The sequence below is a fragment of the Tachypleus tridentatus genome, chromosome 7 (genome assembly GCF_004210375.1).
Source record: "Tachypleus tridentatus isolate NWPU-2018 chromosome 7, ASM421037v1, whole genome shotgun sequence".
In the NCBI taxonomy this organism is placed as follows: domain Eukaryota; kingdom Metazoa; phylum Arthropoda; class Merostomata; order Xiphosura; family Limulidae; genus Tachypleus; species Tachypleus tridentatus.
Genome location: NC_134831.1, coordinates 167,865,580 through 167,887,679, shown reverse-complemented (window position 1 = coordinate 167,887,679; position 22,100 = coordinate 167,865,580). Strand labels below are relative to the sequence as shown.

General features: G+C 32.6%; 1 long non-coding RNA gene across 1 annotated transcript; it reads right to left on the bottom strand.

Moving 5' to 3' along the window:
* Positions 1–2,003: 2,003 nt before the first annotated feature.
* Positions 2,004–21,594, bottom strand: LOC143258229 (uncharacterized). Its single transcript, XR_013032217.1, has 3 exons — positions 21,371–21,594; positions 8,938–9,056; positions 2,004–2,176 (listed from the first exon to the last, which is right to left on the bottom strand). It is a non-coding gene; the product is annotated as an uncharacterized LOC143258229 (long non-coding RNA).
* Positions 21,595–22,100: the final 506 nt, after the last annotated feature.

The window sequence follows — 22,100 nt, the reverse complement described above, 5'->3', positions numbered from 1 at the left end:
AAAAGGCAGATAACTCCCGATTGGAAGTACCGTCTTTTATTTACTGAACATCTTTCAAACAATCATTCCATTCCAATTTATACGGATGGTTCCAAATCAGGTAATTCTGTGGGCTCTGCCATGGCTTGTTGCGGTTCGGTAGTTGCGTGCAGAATACCCTCTACAGCTTCTGTGTTCACTGCTGAACTGTACGCCATATCTCTTGCCCTGGATCATATTGAAGCTGAGCAGTACTTCGAATGCACTATTTATACTGACTCCCTTAGTTCTCTACTGGCCTTGGAATCGCTACACGTTGGCTCACATCCTATTCTCGCTGATATTCAAAACCGACTGGCCCATTTCTCATTAGCAGCTACTTCAATCCAGTTTTTTCTGGATATCAGGCCATGTTGGTATTCGCGGGAACGAGCTTGCAGACATGGCAGCTAAATCTGTCTGCTCCAGCACCATCACCCCTATGCCTATTCCGTACATGGACTATGGTCTTGTCTTCAAGGCTCGGCTCTGTGCCAGCTGGCAGTCCACTTGGAGTGAGCAACGCGACAACAAACTTTTTTCCAATCAAACTCTATATTGGACTTTGGCCATCTAGCTTCCGTAAAGTTCGGAAGGAGAAAGTTGTTCTCACTAGGCTACGCATTGGTCACAGTTTTTTAACTCATCATTTTCTTTTATCTGAAACTGATGCACCAATGTGTAGTTTGTGTAACACTCAAATCACTATCAGCCACGTTTTACTTTCTTGCCGTCGTTACAATTCTCAACGACGGCAATATTTTAAACATATTTTTTCCCAGGGTCAATCTGTAACATTAGACAGTGTTATTGGTAATGGTGACTCTGTCCACCTTGATAACGTTTTTAATTTTTTAATGGTCATTAATCTTTTTAATCTCATTTAAGTGTTGCATATTTATTCATTACACCTTTTTAATTGTGGTTCCTTTTTTACAGTTTTAATCTATCTCATTCAATTTGACATTGGACAATGGCCAGAACATTAAATAACTCGACACCAGGACTGGAAAGGCCAACTTCAGGTGATTAACGCTGCTGTTTGAACTACCCGTTAGTCGTTCTGGCGAGTTGTTATTACGATTTTGCTGCATTTGTCTTTTAACACTTTTATTACTTTACCTTTTGGTACTGACCATAATGACACATAACCCGGAACCAGGATTGGAAAGACCAACTTCAGGTGACTGACGGTGGTTCTTGTACTTACCTGTTAGTCTTCCTGGCGGGTTACGATCATTACCATTATGCTAGAGAAAGTCCTTTACAACTTCTCTTACTCTACTTTCTCTCTTAACATTGTAGACTAGGTGTCAACATTGGTTTTATACTTTTTCTGTTTTTCAATGATGTTTTGTTTTACCTTCATTTCCTTTTATGTATTTTACTACATTTAATTTATTTTTACCTTTTTACAGGCACAGATAGCCTAGCTGCTTTGTGCCATAAAACACTAAATCAATCAATAAGCATTTTGAAATAACGAAAAAATAATAAATTATTATGTCGGTACCACAGAAATCAACTATAATTTATAAGGCTGAGTAGCTAAGTTATATTTGGGCCTAAAAATTATGATATTTCTAACAATAATTTTACTTCCCCATCCTTCCAAGATTTGAGACAAAAGAACTAATCTTGAGAATTTTCTAATTTGAAAAGCCTGAAAAAAAACCATGGAAATTCTGAACTTTTGATTGGTTATAAAGCCATGAAAGAGTAAAGTGGGTGCACATAAGGAAGTATTATCAAAAATACAAGTGGGCAGGGCTATTTTGATTTATTTATTTATTTCATATTACAGCTTGTCGATATTGATAATTTTAGTTTCTAATTCATAAAAAAACTAGAGACTTGGTATTTGGATATTACAAACATCTAACTGGAATCAAAGCAGCATTCAACATTTGAGACTCACACAAATTGATATTTAAGAATTTTGTTTTAATATTTACTTTTAAATTAATGAATTAACTAATGTACATTATTAAACTTTTAATTATAATCTAAAGCTTGATACCAAACTTATTGACATTCATCAAATAGTAGTTCAGTAAAATTTGACTGTAATTCTACAAGTGTGGTGACATGTCCTTTTACCCATGCCCACAGGAAGACTCTGGATAGGGCATACCTTCTTCATGATGCAACTGGGAGGCTAATTGGGAAAAAAAATATGAGAAGTTAGCCATGCAAGTCTCTCCTGGTTCACCATTGAAAACTATTCTGGAGCTAAGTACACTTTTAAGATACATTATCTGTTTCTTGTACAGGTTAGAATGCCTAAAAAATTCTTAGACCTGAGTTAGGCCTCATAACTTAAAGTATTAATCTCTTTTGGTTAACTAGGTCACTACTGGTTCATAATGAGTGCCATTGTAACTACTGGACTTCCTGGTCAGAATTATTTTGGTATGAAATGACTTATGGAAGAATGCTTGTTGGATCTCACTTCAAGACTTTCTGTATGTTTTGTAATGCATACTGTTTAGCACCTGCCTGTTAGGGTAACAGTATTTACTTCCTTGTCTTAACTCAATGCAGCATAAAAGGACTTCTAAAATTACTTTTAGTTTCACAAACTTTCAGTTATATTTATCGAGCATATTAAAATGGTGTCAAAATGTCATTATCGTAAACTGTTACGATGTGTGGTTGTATCTGTTAGCACTAGTACTTTCTGTAAGAAATGGATATTTGAACTTTGTCTAAATCTGAGCAAAACCACTGTAGGCCGAATATGTTTACATAGTGAGAAAGTTGAACGTTTCTTCTCATTTGGGACTCAAAAGCCAGTTACCTTCTAATAAAGGATTTGTGAATAACTTGATAGAAAACAAGTTTAAATGGTTGAAAGGTTGATGTATATTAAAGGCCTGTAAATAAACTAATAAAATAGGCTTACATTTTTTGTACTTTTGGAACCATGTTTTAATGAAGTTGTATATTAAAGGCCTAGGCTTCTGACATGTAATCATCTATACTTTCCAAGTAAAAAAATTTAAAAAAGAATTTATAGTTGTTTAAGCAAATGCATGTATTAGGTGGACATTGTGTGTGAAATTTTCACTCATTTTTGATTAGAGGCATTCTGCTGAACAGCTGTCTTTTTTACTTTTCTTTGATGAGGGATATTTTACTGGATGACTGTTTTTAGACTTGACGGAGGGGGATTTTGCAGGTCAGCTGTTTTCCTATCACTATCAGATAATAATGTAGAAGATTGTTTTATATGCGATTTGTATAATGTCTTAAGAAAAATGTTTAAAGTGTATATTCATTTCTATACCTTGTAGATTTGGAAACCCAAACAAAACTTGAATGTGATAGGTTTTCTCCATACCGTAAAGAACTCTATATTATAATCCTGATGGTCCTGAAAAGGAAAATTCAAAAATATGTAGAGTTCTTAATAAATTGCAAACAGTGAATGGATCCTTAAGACACCATTTCATTGTAAAGCCATTTTTAACTAGGTGTTATTTAGAGAAAGAGATTTACTGGTGTGATAACTGTGTAAAAAATGTTTTGTGTAAAGTATATTTTAAAAAGGCATCTAAAAAATCCATATTTAGAAAAAACACATTTTCTGTATCTGTGGTAAACAATTTACATCAGTGACAAGAATTTTAAGTAACAAAACTGCTAATGTTTCTTGTTACCAGTAAATAAATGAGATGAAGTTATTTGACTTTACACCCTTTGAAACATCGCTACATCTCGGACTAGTTTTCTACTAAGGATTAGTGCAATTAGCGTTACATGCTCTAATTCTCTAAAATAACAGCATTAGAATTATATAAGGTGTTATATACTATATCCTTTACTTCACTACTTATTATCGAACTATATCTCTCAAGGAACTACACCTACAATCAGCAAATGTTAACAAATTTAAAAATGCGAAAAGAAGGCTTCATAAACTATTGAAATGTATAGGAGTTCTTTGCTTAAATGTTTTTAACTTGAGGTTTCAAAATTAGTATGTGGCGAAAATTATGTGGACACCTCTTCTAATTAATTAGTTTGGCTATTTCAGTCACACCCATTGCTAATAGGTGCATAAAATCAAGCATATACCATGTAATCTCTATAGACAAAAATTGGCATTAGAATGAGTCGTACTGAAGAGCTCAGTGATTTTCAACGTGGCATTGTCATGGGATGCCACCTTTCCAACAAGTCAGTTCGTCAAATTTCTGCCCTGCTCAAGCTGTTCTGGTCAACTGCAAGTGCTGTTATTGTAAAGTGGAAAAGTCTAAGAGCAACAACAGCTCAGCCACGAAGCAGTAGGCCACACAAGTTCATAGAACGGGACCACAGAGTACTGAAGTGCGTAAAAATCATCTGTTGACAGTTGCAACACTCACTACCGAGTTCAAAACTGCCTCTGAAAGCAACGTCAGCACAAGAACTGTTCATCGAGAGCTTCATGAAATGGATTTTCGTGGCCGAGCAGCCGCACACGAACCTTAGATCACTATGTGCACTGCCAAGTGTTGGCTGGAGTGGTGTAAGGCACGCCACTGTTGGATTCTAGAGCAGCAGAAATGCATTCTCTAGAGTGATGAATCACGCTTCACTATCTGGCAGTTTGACAGACGAATCTGGGTTTGGTGGATGCCAGGAGAATGCTACCTGCCTGAATGCATAGTGCCAACTGTAAAGTATTGTGAAGGAGGAATAATAGTATAGGGTTGTTTTTCATGGTTTGAACTCGGCTCTTTAGTTCCAGTGAAAGTAAATCTTAATGCTATAGCACATAATGACATTCTAGAGAATTGTGTGCTTCCAACTTTGTGACAACAGTTTGGGGAAGGCCCTTTTTTTGTTTCAGCATGACAATGCCCCTCTGCACAAAGTGAGGTCCATAAAGACATGGTTTGCCAAGGTTTGTGTGGAAGAACTTGACTGGCCAGCAGAGAACCCTGACTTCAACCCATCGAACACCTTTGGGATGAACTGGAACGCCGACTGCGAGCTAGGCCTTCTAGCTCGACATCAGTGCCCGACCTCACTAATGCTCTTGTGGCTGATTAGGAGCGAATCTTCTCAGCCATGTTCCAAAATGTTCCAGAAGAGTGGATGCTGTTATAGCAGCAAAGGGAGGACCATGTCCATATTAATGCCCATGGTTTTGGAATGAGATGTTCAACAAGCACATATGGGTTTAATAAGAAGTGAATGATAAAATATATTCAGTATTAACCTTTTATAATTGTAATGATTTCTTATAACATTCACTTCAACCTGTCGTTTGTACGAACGATAGAAATTGTTGTTTTTTTACCAGATTTATTCTAAAGAGTAACTGTGACCATTTACACACTTTCAAACTTATTTACCTATAAATATTTCATTGTTGTTATAAAATAAGTTTTGACAATTCTTTATCTTCAATATTGAAAATTATTGAATTCTTCAATAAACTAACCTGTAAACTGCATCATTTCTATCGTGTTATACCAATTTATAACCAACAATAAATCAAATGATACAGATAAGACTGTGCAAAAGAATAACGGACATTTAGACAAAATCTTATTGCAAGACACAATCTAAGTTATAGGGATATGACAGTGTGTGCATATTTTAATATACATAAATAGATATCTAAATCTTACAGATCCTTTAAAATTAATAACGGGAGCTGCAAAATACTGAAGCAATCATAATTTCATGAAAAATGGTAAACTGCATTCCAGACTGGACTACATGTTTATTTCGTAGAAAAAATGGAAGGATTACCTTCCTAAATAATACACAAGAATTAATAAATATGGTCTTCTACGCATATTCTTAAATTTTCAGTATACATATTGGGATAGTGTAAAAGACATTTAAACAAACCATTCATGTAACATATTACAACACTATATGAGGCCTTTTTTCTGCCCATTTTAAACTTTTGTCAAAATTTATTGATCATAGATTAAGTTTCTTGACAGATATAGTTAAATAATAAATATTGAATTACAAAGATTATTCGGTATAAAAACTTACACAATTGTAATGGTTGTTTATAACATTCTAATTTTATATTAACATTTTTCTCAACAGTAAGTTTGGTCATCTCTGCAACTTACGTCACATTTACTTATACGGATCTGTCATGACGGAAAGAATTTGAACGATTACTTTCACCCAGTGTTAAAAATTCTTACATTATTCACTTCGGATAAAAAAACTTTGCTACGGAGAAAATCTGTTTGCTTGTTGTTAAAATCGGATCTACACAAAACTACGCAGGGATTAATACCCAAGTTTTGCCGTTATAAGTCCTCATGCTTACTACATTATTCGAGAATTTAAGAATTTTTAACATTGGGTAAAAGTAATCGTTTAAATTTATTCCGTCATGACAGATCCGTATAAGTAAATGTGACGTAAGTTGTACAGATGACCAAACTTACTGTTGAGAAAAATGTTAATATAAAAATATAATTTCTATCGTTTAAGCAAACGACAAGTTAAAATTAAACGCACATGTCTGTATTTGGACATTAATCCATCGCTGAATTTCGGACTAGTTTTCTGTTAAAGAACAGAACGATTAATATTACACGTTCCTCCTTCTCGATAAGAATAGAATGTTATAAAGAACCATTACAATTGTGTAAGTTTTTATACCGAATAAATCTTGTAATTCAATACTTATTATTTAACTATATCTGTCAAGAAACTTAACCTACAATCAGTAAATTTTGACAAAAGTTTAAAATAGGCAGAAAAAAGGCCTTGTATAGTATTGTAATATGTTACATGAATGGTTTGTTTAAATGTCTTTTACTTGTAAACAGCTGCTATTTTTATAATATTATACTATTTTAAAGTCAACTCAAATTAGAATGATACAGAAAAGAAAATTTAAAATAATTGTAGATATTTAAACAAAATCCAATTCAAAGACAACGTCTAAGTAAGATGAATAATTTTAATACACATATTTAGGTATATAAATCTGACACATTCTCTGTGATCATTAACAAGAGCTTCAATATAATTAAACAGTAATTAAAAATATAATTAAAAGTAGTAAACTGGATGACAGATTGTGCTACATGTTTATTTCTTAGATAGTTGGACAGTCTATCCAGCTAAATAATACACATGAATTAATTTTATGTGGTGATATGCGCATACACTTAAATTTCCTTTTTTACAGGGTGGCCCGTAAGTCCCTACCCATCCATATGTTGTGTCTAAACAACGTTATAATACTTATGATGAGTTGAAAGCAGCTGTTACCGCGGCATTTGGAACAATAACCCCTGCTATGTTGAGAAAAATGTCTCACAGAACATCGCGTTGCATAATATTATGCAGCGAGAATGAGTGACAGCACACAGATACACTGGATACATAAGATATATGGATGAATAGGGACTTACGGGTCATCCTGGAGAAAGTTGGTTAATTTTCGAGAAAAATACTTTTTAATATACTACTTGTGTAATACATATTACAACATCATTTGAAGCCGTTTGTTAAGGCTTTTAAACTTTTTTTCAAAATTTACCGATGACTCTTGAAATTCCCTAAAAGTGGTTTTTAATTCGAAAATAATTAGTGAATCAAAAAACTTTATTACCCACAACATCTTATATCATTGTTACGTTTACTAATGACATACTGTCGACTTCCAATAGGGGGAAGATGTGAAGTAAATCAAACTGTTGATTAGTATAAAAGTAGTTTAAAATTTAACAACAGTTTAATGGCCGTGTACTGACATGAGCTTTCAACTTCTACCTGTAGTTTCTACAAACGAGAGAACTTTTACATATATTTTTTTTTTAATATTAAAAGTATTCTGAACAATGAATTTTACCATCTGTATATTTCACTTAAATATGAAAAGTCATTGTTTGGATTGAAACCTCTTCACATAAAATGAAAACAGTAGATATTATTAAAATCAAGAGCACGACTTATCTTTTCCCATATGTTTTATAACATTAAATCAGGGTTTCTTTCTTTCATTACTCCCTTAAGGACATCCCATTCAAATTTCACTTAGAATTTAAATCATGATAACCCACATACAATAACTCGCATTTATCATAATCAAAACCCATTTATTTGCTCAACCCATTAAATAATCTAAATAATTTTGTAAAACAGTAGAATCCTTTTCATAACAACACTCAAGACCTTAATATCATCAGCAAATGTAAGTAATTTATTGACCATTCCTTCATCTATGTTATTAAATGTAAATCAAAAAGAGCAAAATCCCTGTAAGTTACCCATAAGGTGCTCCACTTTTAACATTAGTTCAGTTTCATTGAACTCCATTTGCGACAGTTTCTGATTTCCTCTATCCAGCCATTTTTTATCTGATTTATTAGCTTATCCGCCACACCTATAGATGTGTTTTTTACAAACCTTTTATGTGTCACCTTGTAAAATGGTTTCTGAAAATTCAGATACATCAGATCTAAACCCTTACCCTGATCAACATATACAGTAACATTTTCTTAGCAATAGATTTGTAAAACAAGATTTTCACGAAGTGAAATCATGTTCACAAGCCGATAAAATTCTAAACTTTCTTAATTGACTTTGCAACCATATTTACTTGTAAAGATTTTACTGTCTTTACAAAATAAGTTTGACAATTATTTATCTCCAATACTGAGACTTCTTCAATTTTTCAATAAACTAAACTGTAAATTGTTTCATTTTTTTATCACGCTATACCATTTTATAACCAAATCAAAATCGTATTGCACAGATAAGGCAGTTTAAAAGAATTACGAACATTTAAACAAAATATTATTCTAAGAGAACATCTAAAAGAAGAGGGATATGACAGCATGTCATATCTTAATATAGGTAAATATACATAAAAATATTTACATAGAGAGCTGCAAAATAAAGAAATAAGCATAACTTCTTGAAAAATGGATGACATACCTGGCTATATATTCATGTATTAGAAAGTTGGACACCTTATCTTTTTAAAACATACACAGGAATTAATTAGTATGGTCTTCTACGTACATCCTTCTATATTCAATACACATATCGGGATACTGCAAGAGTGAAAGACATTTAGAAAAACCATTCATATAACATACACTACAACACTATATCAAAAAACTACGCGATAAATAAAACCAACGCCATAACTCAGGCTACCAAGAAAAAATACCCAGCAAGTAAACCCAACCCGACATTAACCGATGGAAACTCACCCCTGAAATACTCTGAACTATATGCGAAAGGCGTAGACTACGGCGACTATTCATTCGCCACATCAAAACCCTGTTTAATAATACCAATAATCAGATTAAGAAAACTGATTAAACCACAACACGAAAACAACTGGAATGATTACTGTGTATTAATAGATAGTTCTTACCCGGATATATCGCTTTTCTGGCGCTAGGTTAGAGCTATATCAAACACTCAGTTCAGCAACAACATACCTGACATCAAATACGTCACGGCAACTACCGATATCGAAAAAACACACATATTCGCTGAACACTAAAAACACCTTTGTTACCCAAAACATTACATCCTTCGACGCAACACATCAAAACCATATAAACCAGTTTATTAACCATAATTCCAATCTCTTCACAACTCAAATCCCCGTCGACTTAACATAATCATTCCCCCTCATTTTACATTCCACCATTTTCCAGAACAGAAATCAAACTTCTGTTAAAGAAAATCAAACGTAAGTCCCCAGGTGAAGATGCCATAAGTAATATCATACTGAGAAACCTCTCCGATGAGAACCTTAATCACTTAGTTTCAGTTGTTAACCTCTCTCTACTCTCATGATATTACCATAGAATATGGAAAACAGCAATGATTAAAATAATAACTATGATGACTATGCTGGCTTCCCTCTAGTCTTACACTGCTAAATTAGGGACGGCTAGCGCAGATAGCCCTCGAGTAGCTTTGCGCGAAATTCAAAACAAACAAATTGTCTGTAGTTTCACACCTCCTTGTCTGGGTTCCCGGGTATACAACACGTAATCATGGTGTGGAAGTACTGTTTCCAGTAGTATGGTGCCAATCACACTATTGTAAGCAGACTTACCAGAGTTATGTAAAGTTTTAAAAAGTACTTCCCGCTAGGAGGAACTGATGTCAGTCTAACAGTTCATAGAAACTTAAAACTGATGCAATTAGCTAGAATAGGAGTTAACTATTAAATATTTAAACCTTAACTTACTGAAGCTCGTGATAGGTTTTATTACATGTAAATTAAATATTTAAACTTTAACATACTGAATCTCATGACAGGTTTTATGACATGTAAATTAAATACTTAAACCTTAACTTATTGAATCTCAAGACAGGTGTTATTGTTTTATTTGAAGCTCATGACAAGTTTTATTTGACACACCATGGCCAGTTAGTTAAGGCATTTGCCTCCAATTTGAGGGTCGTGAGTTCGAACCCCCCTCACACCAAACATACTCGCCCTTTCAGCCATGGGGGTGTTATATTGTGACACTCCATCCCACTATTCGTTGGTAAATGGGCAACCCAATAGTTGGCGGTGGGTGGTGATGACTTGCTGCCTTCCCTTTAGTCTTATACTGCAAAATTAGGGACGGCTAGTACAGATAGCCCTCATGTAGCTTTGCGCGAAATTAAAAAAACAAACAAACAAATAGAATAATCAACAGAAATGTTATAAAATAATAAAATATTTTATTATCACAAAAATCGAAATTTTTCAAATAATACTAGCGTAAAAAAAACCATACAAATTATGGAAAAACACCGGAAACAAATACTAATCCGTATAGTTAACTGGCAATAAACAAAATAAAATTTCTTATTCCAGGAACTTGCTACGCATTGCTCTTGAATGTATTATATATTACTTAGTCAACTTGTTACGTATTTCAAATAAAAATTACACTAATCTTTAACAGTATCTTCATTATCTTATTTTCAAAGAAATGTTTACTGACTGTAACATGTCTTACAAAAATGGCATACAAAAAATAACATTTTTACTGCTCCGACTACAACGTAGAGTAAAAATATTTGTATAAAAAAACACCTTTAATTATCTTCTTTTTCGACATTAGGGCTTATCTCTGAGACTCAGGGAAGCAAGAAGCAGTAGTACTTGACCATTTAAGTAACTCGTGCTAAGGCCTAAATACAAAGAAGTATACACCTTAAATGTAATACACATAACTTAGTAAACGTGATACATATTGGTGCCTATGGACAAAAGATTAAAACGTATTATGACCCTGTGGTGTACACACACGTCTTTCCTACAGATAACTGGTAGATTCAATAACAAAGACTTATTGTAATATTTCCAAGCATAAAGTTGCGTTAATATTTTACCTATTTTTCAAAAAAAAAGTACCGACATTTAGGAGCTCTCTACACCTGTGTAGGTGATTACATTCAATTGCAATGTGAATGACAATCAAAATAGAAAATATTATAGAAGAAAAAGTGAAATCGACTCATGTAAGTGGCGAAGTTCGGAGAAATTGAGCGAGATCGACCAACATTTGACTTTTATATGTGTATGGATGATTAAGTTATAAAAAATAATTATTTGTAGGCAAATAGATATCAAACAATGAATAAGCCTCCATATAACATTTTCTTTCATATATAATTCTTCTATTCTTCATTACAATTTAAGGATTTTTAATGTAGCTTATTTAGAAATAACAGTATAATTAAACCTTCCTTATATATTTTTATTGTAGTTAACAAATATTGGGGGGGGGGGGATAAAGTTGCCATCTGTCATCATAATTTTAAATGATAATAAACAATCAATAACACGAAATAGTTAGCTTTGGAGATAATAGGTGGTGGTAAATACAATCAAATTTCACAAGTTCCTTTTACTTTTATGGCGGTAAATTTTCAGTTTCATGAGCTTTCATGATTGTTAAAAACAAAGGCATTTTTTTAGTTGTTTGAAAGTTTGTAACGATATTTTGAATTTATTTAAAATTATTTTTATAACTATTAATATACAGACCTAATTCTAACTCCATAGGCAATTCTGCATTTATTTCATTAGACTTAAAGATTTAATATATTTTTCAAATAGCAATATTCGGGTATAGTTCTAGCGCGTAACAATTTTTTCCCCATAGTATATTTTTTATTAGGCATATCATGATAAAGCTTTTAATACTGACAATTACTTTTAAGTCGGGATGTACAATAAATTAGCTTGCGACACCATCTATTTCAGTTGAAATTAAATTCAAATCCGTACTACATTCCAAAGAATTAAAGTTTATAATTACGATAAGTCTTCATCTTATACAATTTGTATATTTTGAAAGAATGTGTGACTTTCTTATATTTGTATCAAAAACTTATTTGGGAGATTCCATTTCGAACAGGTCCGGCATGGCTGGGAGGCCCCCTTTCACCCGTGGAGGCGTTGTAAGTGACAGTCAATTGCACTGTTCGTTGGTAAAGGAGTAGTCCAAGAGTTGGCGGTTGGTGGTGAGGACTAGTTACCTTCCCTCTAGTCTTACACTGCTAAATTAGGGACGGCTATCGCGGATAGCTCTCGTGCAGCTTTGGGCGAAATTCAAAACAAACAATCCATGTCAAACAATGTGTTACGTTGTTGTGCAGTCTAAAGCTTGGAGTATTTGTTACCTATCGCAGATATTCAGCTGCAGTTATTAGATATATAAAGTCTTCTCACTTATCGGACAACTTCTTCAATACTTATTATAGAATTTCGGTTCTTAATATTTTTCTATAAGTATAATTGAAATAAAACAAGAGTAATAGAACCGTCTCTTGCTTGTATTATAAGTAATCTGTACTTAAGAACCGACACTTACTTATATTTCTTACAGATTAGTTATATGATTAGTCATTGTCTAATGACAGTAATGGTAAATAATAATAAGGCTGTAACGCTGTTGCTATGTACAAAAATGTCTTAATAATAAACTTCATTAGGTCTATCCCACGTACTTACACAAAAGTAATCTTCTTCTATTATACTTTTGAAGACATTATTTTCATGATTTCATTGTGTTCACGTTCTACTATTTCAAACTAACTGTCTTTTGTTTCTTGTTAAATTTAGTCCACAGTAGTTTTTACCGTACAGAATCATCAACAGAAAATGTTCTAGACAAACAGAACAACCCTTTAGATGATGCTTAAAAGCAACAGCTGCACCGTACATTAAAACCCAGACGTAAAACTTCATATCACAAACTGTAATGTCAATTCTATCCTAATCCTGTTGAATCAATAATAACATTAAACACCCAAAGTAGAAATGGTTATCTGAACAAAGAAAGATTTGTTGTTTTAAAAAGCTAAGAAGGAAAGGTATGTTTCTTGGAAAAGCGTTCAAGGATAGGTACATCTGGAAAAGCCACATTTTTCTTACAAATATTTAAAGTTCAGGAAAATGAAAAGAAATTAAGGCAGATTTCTGGTAAAAACAAACAGATGTGAATATTTCACGAAAAACTCTAAAAGAAAAGAAACATATCCTGAAAAAAACCAAATGAGGAAACATATTTTCTGGAATAAATTTAAAGATCACTGCCGTCTTTATTGACAGTCAAACAGTATTATGTCACCAGTCTTCTATTAATCAAATAATAACAGCTGTGTTACATTTCTTCATTAGTGTCAAACAGTATCATGTCACCAGTCTTCTACTAATCAAATAACAACAGCTGTGTCACATTTCTTCATTGGTGTCAAACAGTATCATGTCACCAGTCTTTTACAAACGTACTGGTTTCAAAAGAGACCCTACATGAAAAAAAGTCTCATTATATTATTTTTTTTTTCATAATTTTTTCTGACCTTTTATAAAGTTATTTTATATTAGATTAGGGCAGTTTGAATAATATTACATTATACTATAATAGGTTAGGCAGAGCTCTGTTTAGTTATGTTAGCTTAGGTCAAGTCTAAGAAATAATATATGAAAAGAAAAAAATTGAAAGAACCACAATAAACACTACCTAGTCATTCACCAAGCCAGTGATCTACAAAAGTTGTTAATTACAGGTCTACAAGGAAGATCTATTGAAGAAAAATAGTTTTTACTTATTGTTTCATAAAGATTAAGAAACTGATGTGAAAACATTTGTTTAAAAAAAGTGAGACTGTTTGCATTGATTTATATTAACTTTATCCTTTTACCTATATGACATCTTATTTGTTGAATTGTACACACACACACATATATATATACGCTATAGAATTTGCTGTCCTCTGTTGTTGAAGGATGTAAAGTATTAAAAATAAAAAATAGTGAAGGATATTCAAGAGAAATAAAAAGCATACAATTAATTATTAAATTAGGACTACACTAATGAAAGTAACCATCATGTGCAATTATAATTTCGGGTTCACATATTCAAACATGACTCTTTAGATGTTTGCCGAGTTTCCTATTAGGCTTCCATGACTAGATGTTTAGAGCATTCGTCTTGCAATTTGCAGGTTCGAATCCTCTTAACACCAAACATAATGTTACCATCAATCCCACTATTTATTGGTAAAAATAACGGTCCGAGAGTTAGCTGTCTTTCCGTCTTAGTGTTTCACTCCTAAGTTTGGGACAGTTATCGCAGATAGCCCTCATGTAGTTTTGGGCAAATTTCAAGGCAAAATTAGCGTTATCCATTTAATTTTTATTGTATTTAAATTGTTCGTTACCATTAAATAAACAGCAGAGTGTACGACGAGCGAGAGTTTAAGAAGATAATGAAATATGTTAATAAATGGATATGATATTTCTATTTGAAATGAGAAAAACACTCCCCGGAAAATAAACATAATTAAAACTTTAAAATATTTCAATATTTTATTAAATATTTCAAACTTTTATTAAAACATTTCAAGGTTACTTATTGAAATACTGCTCTTTTAATGTCGATTTATTTTATATTTTAATTTCATTTGTTAAATCTGTACGTGGTATTAATATGAACGGTAAAGTATACTGTGGATGATGTTTAAAAATTTAAAAGATGTTGAAAATGATAGATGGTCTTAAAATAAATATACCATTAAAAATATTCAGAAAAGTAAGTACAAATAATATATTTTTTTTATAATTTAAGCTATTCTATTATATTAATATGCTTTTCAAAATGGAAATCTCTTCATTAAAATTACCAAAACTTATGCCTAAATTTGTCATGAATATTCTAACTAGCTTCGATTGCAAATTACTTCTAAAAGACAAATAAGGGTTTCAAAAACAGGAATTATTAAACAAAATTCAACAGGTCATTTGTTTGTTTATTTTTTTTTAATTTCGCACAAAGCTACTCGAGGGCTATCTGCGCTAGCCATCCCTAATTTAGTAGTGTAAGACTGGAGGAAAGGCAGCTAGTATCACTACCCACCGCCAACTCTTGGGCTACTCTCTTACTAACAAATAGCGGGATTGACCGTAACATTATAACGCTCCCACGGCTGAAAGGGCGAGCATGTTTGGTGCGACGGGGATTCAAGCCCGCCACTCTCTGATTACGAGTCGAATGCCTTAACCCACCTGGCCTTGCCAGGCTGTTTTTGTTTCTTTACCGTTCAAATTTAGTAGTCATGCGATGTTTGTCATTAAATTCTAGTGTTTTAGGTTTGAGTTTCTCTAAGAAATAAACAGAATTGGGGATATGGCACTTAGCTTTACATTAAAATACTAGCTTCTTTGTTTTTTTATCAAACCAGCAAAAACTTCCCATCCTATAGTAACATTAAATGTCACGTATCCGAGTGCTGTTTATTTCTTAAATAAACTTAAGAATGAAATGTTGAGACTTTATTGAGAAATATTAAATTGATTTCAAAGATAAAGACACAATTTTTCGTTATCCATGATAAAGAAACTGTTTGTCTAAGAGCAAAGCCGCGTGGGTCTATGTAACCCGAAGCTTTTGTGTCGAAAGTCCGTAGACTTAGAACTTTCCTATCAGGCTTTATAATAAAAAACAACTTAATTGTGAAATAAATTTAGTAAGAAGTCGGGCTAAATTTTTAGATCTATAGATTTTAATAAATATTTTATTTTAGTCTGTACCTTCTCCAGCTTTATGTTTTGAGATAAAAAGTTTGATTTTCAAAACCATTACAATATGCATCTTTCAATTGAATAACACGAAAAAGGGGGTTTATCCCGCAGATTTTGGTGATTTTGACGAAAAATATGATTTTTAAACACACAGAAATGTCTATATTTTATAGTAACACTAAGTGTGAAATCTCTGATTCTACTTATTTCTTAAAGGAACTCAAGACAGAAGCATCAATTAATTATATCGCTTCTAATGGTAAAACACATCTTTCTCTTATCTAGAATTAAACCAACTTGATAATGGATTGGTTTTAGAAATAAATAGGGATGACCTTCTAGTTTTTGAAATTCTGATTGGAAATTCACATTTTTGAAGTCCTTCTATTGTTTGCGGTTTCTTTCAAAAGTAAAATTGAAATTAGTCGGAACATTCATGACAAATCCGGACTTATATCTTGGGAGTTTTAATTAAAAATATAGAGTTAATTTTCAGAAGCGTCTATTGAGTGTGTCTTTCTGGAGGTTTTCACGAAATATTGAAGACTATCATAGGGACATTGTCTTGATAGTTTTGGCAAAACAATGTTTTTAAAACATGTAAACCAGTGTATATTTTTATGTAGAATTTATTGTGAAATCCGCGGTTCTATTTATTTCTTAAGTGAAACTTAACACTAAAATATTAGAGGTATAAGTAAAAAAAATTTTGCTTCTAAATAAAAAACATACAAAATACGGTTTTCCGTAATAAAGATGGACTGAGTTTGGAATAAAGCCGTTACAACCTTTAAGACTTTGCAGTTTTAAATGAATATTTTTGAAACCATCCAGAATTCTACATTGGAGGAGCTAGAAAAAAAGTGGATCCCAGATTTACCGAACATATTTCATATAAACCTTTACAAGTTTGACACCATTGCAATAACAACAAAAAAAAAAAACACTTTTAAACAAATAATTAAACAAACACAAAGTAAAGGAAACTATCTTAATTGAACAAAATAGTGCTACTCTGTACCTTCAATAAGCTATTACGCAATATCCGGTCACACGATCGTTTTTTTCCATAGTGTATATATATATATTTGTCCGTATTCAAACTGATGATTACAAAACCTTACGATGTCGAAACGTTCGAAGATTTCTAATATAGGTTTCTTCACTCTCCATTCCTGCCGTTTCCAAACATTGTGGACTAATATTTAATTTCCCATGTAAGTTGTCATAGAAGTCGATCAAACATTGAGTGAAGTTTGAACCCTCCAATCAAAATAAAGTTATCAACATTACGTGATTTTGAAAACTATGTTACGCTAAAGATTAAAGTTATATAATAGCGAAATGGATATATAATATCAACATTAGAATATACTATTACAATGGCTTACAAATGTATTATCTTCCATCCTGACTGGGCTCGGCATGGCCAGGTGGGTTAAGGCGTGCGACTCGTAATCTGAGGGTCATGGGTTCGCATCCTCGTCGCACAAAACAAGCTCGCCTTTTCAGCCGTGGAGGCGTTATAATGTGACGGCCAATCCCACTATTCGTTGGTAAAAGAGTAGCCCAAGAGTTGGCGGTGGGTGGTGGTGACTAGCTGCCTTCCCTCTAGTCTTACATTGCAAAATTAGGAACGGCTAGTGTAGATAGCACTCAAGTAACTTTGCGCGAAATTCAAAACAAAACAAACCATCCTGACTGTGCGTTAACGCCTCCGACTCTACTTCTAGCATTTAAGTAAATAGTTCATGTAAGAATGGATAAGACACGGCTCGTTCCCCATCAACCCAACCTCGTTATTTCCTTATGACATTTCAATACTACTTAGGTATCAAGTTAAACTGAAAACTTACAAAACAAACCATCCTGACTGTGCGTTAATGCCTCCGACTCTACTTCTAGCATTTAAGTAAATAGTTCATGTAAGAATGGATAAGACACGGCTCGTTCCCCATCAACCCAACCTCGTTATTTCCTTATGACATTTCAATACTACTTAGGTATCAAGTTAAACTGAAAACTTACAAAACAAAACAAACCATCCTGACTGTGCGTTAATGCCTTCGACTCTACTTCTAGCATTTAAGTAAATAGTTCATGTAAGAATGGATAAGACACGGCTCGTTCCCCATCAACCCAACCTCGTTATTTCCTTATGACATTTCAATACTACTTAGGTATCAAGTTAAACTGAAAACTTACATTGTTACAATGTCCTTACGTTAATATTAAAATAGCTAACAGAATAAGAAACAACTATTTCCTAAAGTACCTTCTTCACAGTTCTTGCTGACTCAGCAGTAGATTTGAGGGTTTATAACAATAAAAAGTGAGTTTAGATACTTGGGCAGAGCACAAAAAACTCGTGGTGTAGCTTTGTGACTCATAGCACACATAGGTGTACTGTTCTAACCCTTTACATGAAAATATAGTCAAAATAAATAGAAACACTTTTCTTAAGAACATTGAAACATTCCCCGATATATCATTTGTACTTTTAACTTTCCTGTAAATTCATGAGAAATATGTTTACTTTTTAGTAGAGAATAGGTGGCGCTAGTAAAAAGTCCATCTTCAATTACTGTCGTAATGTCGTTCATTTTCTGTGTATTTAGTAAAAAATGATTTCTGACTGTGTAACAAGAAACAATATGTTTTATAATGAAGTTTTAATATGATCATGCAGCCAACAGCTCATTGGGTCAACATGAACTGTCGTTGTTTACATTATTGATACGTTAAACTGTAAAAGTGAAAAAATAGTAAATGAATGGGTTTAATAAGCAAGACACAAAAAGATAAACAGTTTATTAATCATATAACAATAAATATAATACTGAGTGTACACAATCGCCATTACTACTTAGCCCTAACAGAAAACAATCTATGAAACTTCAGTTGACCAACACGAAACCGAAAAAAAAACAAAACGTTTACTTATAGATGGGTCGTGGAAAAGTTCCAAATCATGTGACTAAGAACAGAAATATTTTTTCACCCCTGACCTTAATATGTGTCCTTAAAGTTGCCCCTGGTGCTGATATTGGGAGTTTGAGAGTATTTAAGTCAAACTAAAGTTTAGTTTCGAACGGCGACTGCTTTCTGAAACAGTTTCTTTAACGTCACAGTCTCTTCTCCCAGTTACAACGAGTGTGTTGAGCACCAAGTAAAGTGAATCTATTGGGTATGTTCTTTTGTTCAATATTTGTAGTGCTCACTAGAGGGATTTATACTTTTTAACATAAAAATTTATATTACAGAGAATAAGACGTCCTTTATAACTATCTATACTTTAAAGGTCGTTTTTCGCTAACCTTAAATTCAATAGCCTTACGATCTTAAGTTTGTTTTTTCAAATAGTTCAAATAAACTGCCATTCCACGAAGGTAAATAAATTTTATATTGTATATATCTTTAACATGAAGTAATAATGATTGTTCTTTCGATAACTTCACAAAACACAGTTGTTTGTATTGTGTGAAAGGAAAATACACTTACTGTGATGGATTTTAACATTTTATTATTTATTATTACAATTTACAACTTTCCTTCCTTCACTTAATGTAAGATGGATATTTATTTTTTCATTAATTCAAAATCAATGAAATAATGCACTAACATATCAATTAGTTATTTGATTAGTTAAGTATCCTTAGAACACACAAAAGTTTGAATCAACTAGCTGAAACTTTCAAAAGGTCTTTAAATATACAGTTTACGTATTAATTAAATGGTTTATCTGTTAATAGCATATAGTGATTTCTCAACGAATTTAATTTATGTCTTTGTTGTCTCTTAGGATTTTAAAGTAAAGTCAAACATGATGTTCAGTTATTATCTAAATATTTTATACTTTTAGTGTCTGTAAAATCCACTGAACAAAGTTTCATTTCGGTAGATTTCATTTATGCAAACGTATGAAATGTGTTAATGAAACGGTAAAATGATAAAAACTAATAGTATTTGAAATGTGTTAATGAAATAGTATAGAGACAACAATTAATGTTATTTCTGAAAGGTATTAATAAGACGGAAATAAGATAACAATTGACGTAATTCTTGAAATGTGCTAACAAAATAATAAAGAGTTGGCAATTAACGTGGTTTTAAAATGTGTTAACGACAGGGCAGAAAGAGGATAATTAACGTAGTTTTAAAATATATTAATGACAAGGCAGAGAGAGGATAATTAACGTAGTTTTAAAATGTATTAATGACAGGGCAGAAAGAGGATAATTATCGTAGTTTTAAAATGTGTTAACGACAGGGCAGAGAGAGGATAATTAACGTAGTTTTCAAAAATGATAATAAAACAGTAATGAAATAACAATTAACGTAGTCCTTGAAATGTGTTAATGACACAGTAAAGAGATAACAATTGACGTTCTACTGAGGTGATTTAAAACAAAAATCTAAACATTTTTAGATGTTGAAACTATAGAGAAATTTCGTCATTTATAAAAGATATCTTTTTTTGCGAACATTCGCACAAATATGAGGAGATATTTTGATCTCTTGATTTGTTTTCTCTTGAAAAAGAAGAATCAGAGAAGATATGGTTGATATGTCTAAAATTATGAAGGGAATTGGTAGTTTTGATCACGCTTATTGGACACAAATATAAATTTTGACAATATAGTTTATTTTTTTAACAGCGAAGTATAAACCAAATAATCACATGCGAATACCAAAACATAACGTCAGAGAAATTGATATATATCGATTCAGTACGTACTGTATGGTGTTACAATGTTAAAACATTAAATTAGATTCGTAACGTGACTCTTTCCTATATGTTTAGGGGGTTAGGGCGCTCGAATTGTAATCTGAGGGTCGCGGGTTCGAATCCCTGTCACACCAAACATGGTTGTCCTTTCAGCTGCGGGGGCGTTGTAATGTAATGATCAATCCCATTATTCGTTAGAAAAATAGTAGCTCAAGATTTGGCGGTGGGTGGTGATGACTAGCTGCTTTTCTTCTAGTCTTACACTGCTACTTTAGGGATGGCTAGCGCAGATAGCTCGCGTGTAGCTTTGCACAAAATTAAAAAAATAAACCAACACATATGTTTAAAAGAAAGATAATTTTGTTAATGTAGAAACATTAGTACGAATTATTAAAATAAATATTATTCTTCTATAATTTAATAGATATCGTCGTTGCCCAAATTATTACAAATTTTGTGTAGTATTTTATAAAACTGGCACTGTTTTATACGTTAAAAGTATAATATAATATTTTATATTTTGCTGCTATCTCACTGTTTTAAGGATAGATTTCTCTGACAAACATCTTGAAACTAAATTGTACCTTCTGTCCTCGTGTTTCCTGTAAAACTCTCAATCAGAGTTTGCAAGAGACCTTGACCAGTGAAGTTTGTCGTCTTATTGAATACATCTACGAAAAACAACCATTATAAAGATAACGACCACTTATAAGTTGCTGTGTATTTCCAAACCAAACTTCATCTCCTACGACAAGCTCCTATTCAACACGAAGGGGAAGGAGGAACTTAATTGTTAGGCCTAACTCAATATCCGCTCTGCTAACGACACGATATCTTTCAAAGAATACGTTAAATTAGAAGTCATTAAGTCTTAATATGAAAGGTCAAGTTAGAAGAAGAGATAAATGGATAGGGTACATGGGATGACTCACTCGCGGTTATCACTGGACAGTGACCAAGAACACGTTTCATTAAGAGGAGAATCCCTCCCCCGCACTACTAAATATCTGTTTATTTAGGTTTTTCATATCAGTTTAGAAGTATATTATAAAATATTATATCACATTTGTTTATGAAATGTAATGAGTTGCGTAACGTTACTAAACATGAAACAACCACCTGACTGAACTAGCTGTTGGATAAACCTCTGCTGCTTTGTTTCTACCTTGGTGTTTCATTCATCAACAACAACTCACTTTCCTGGTGTTTCATTCATCAACAACACTTGACTTCCCTGGTATTTCATTCATTAACAACAACTCACTTTCCCGGTATTTCATTCATTAACAACAACTCACTTTCCTGGTATTTCAT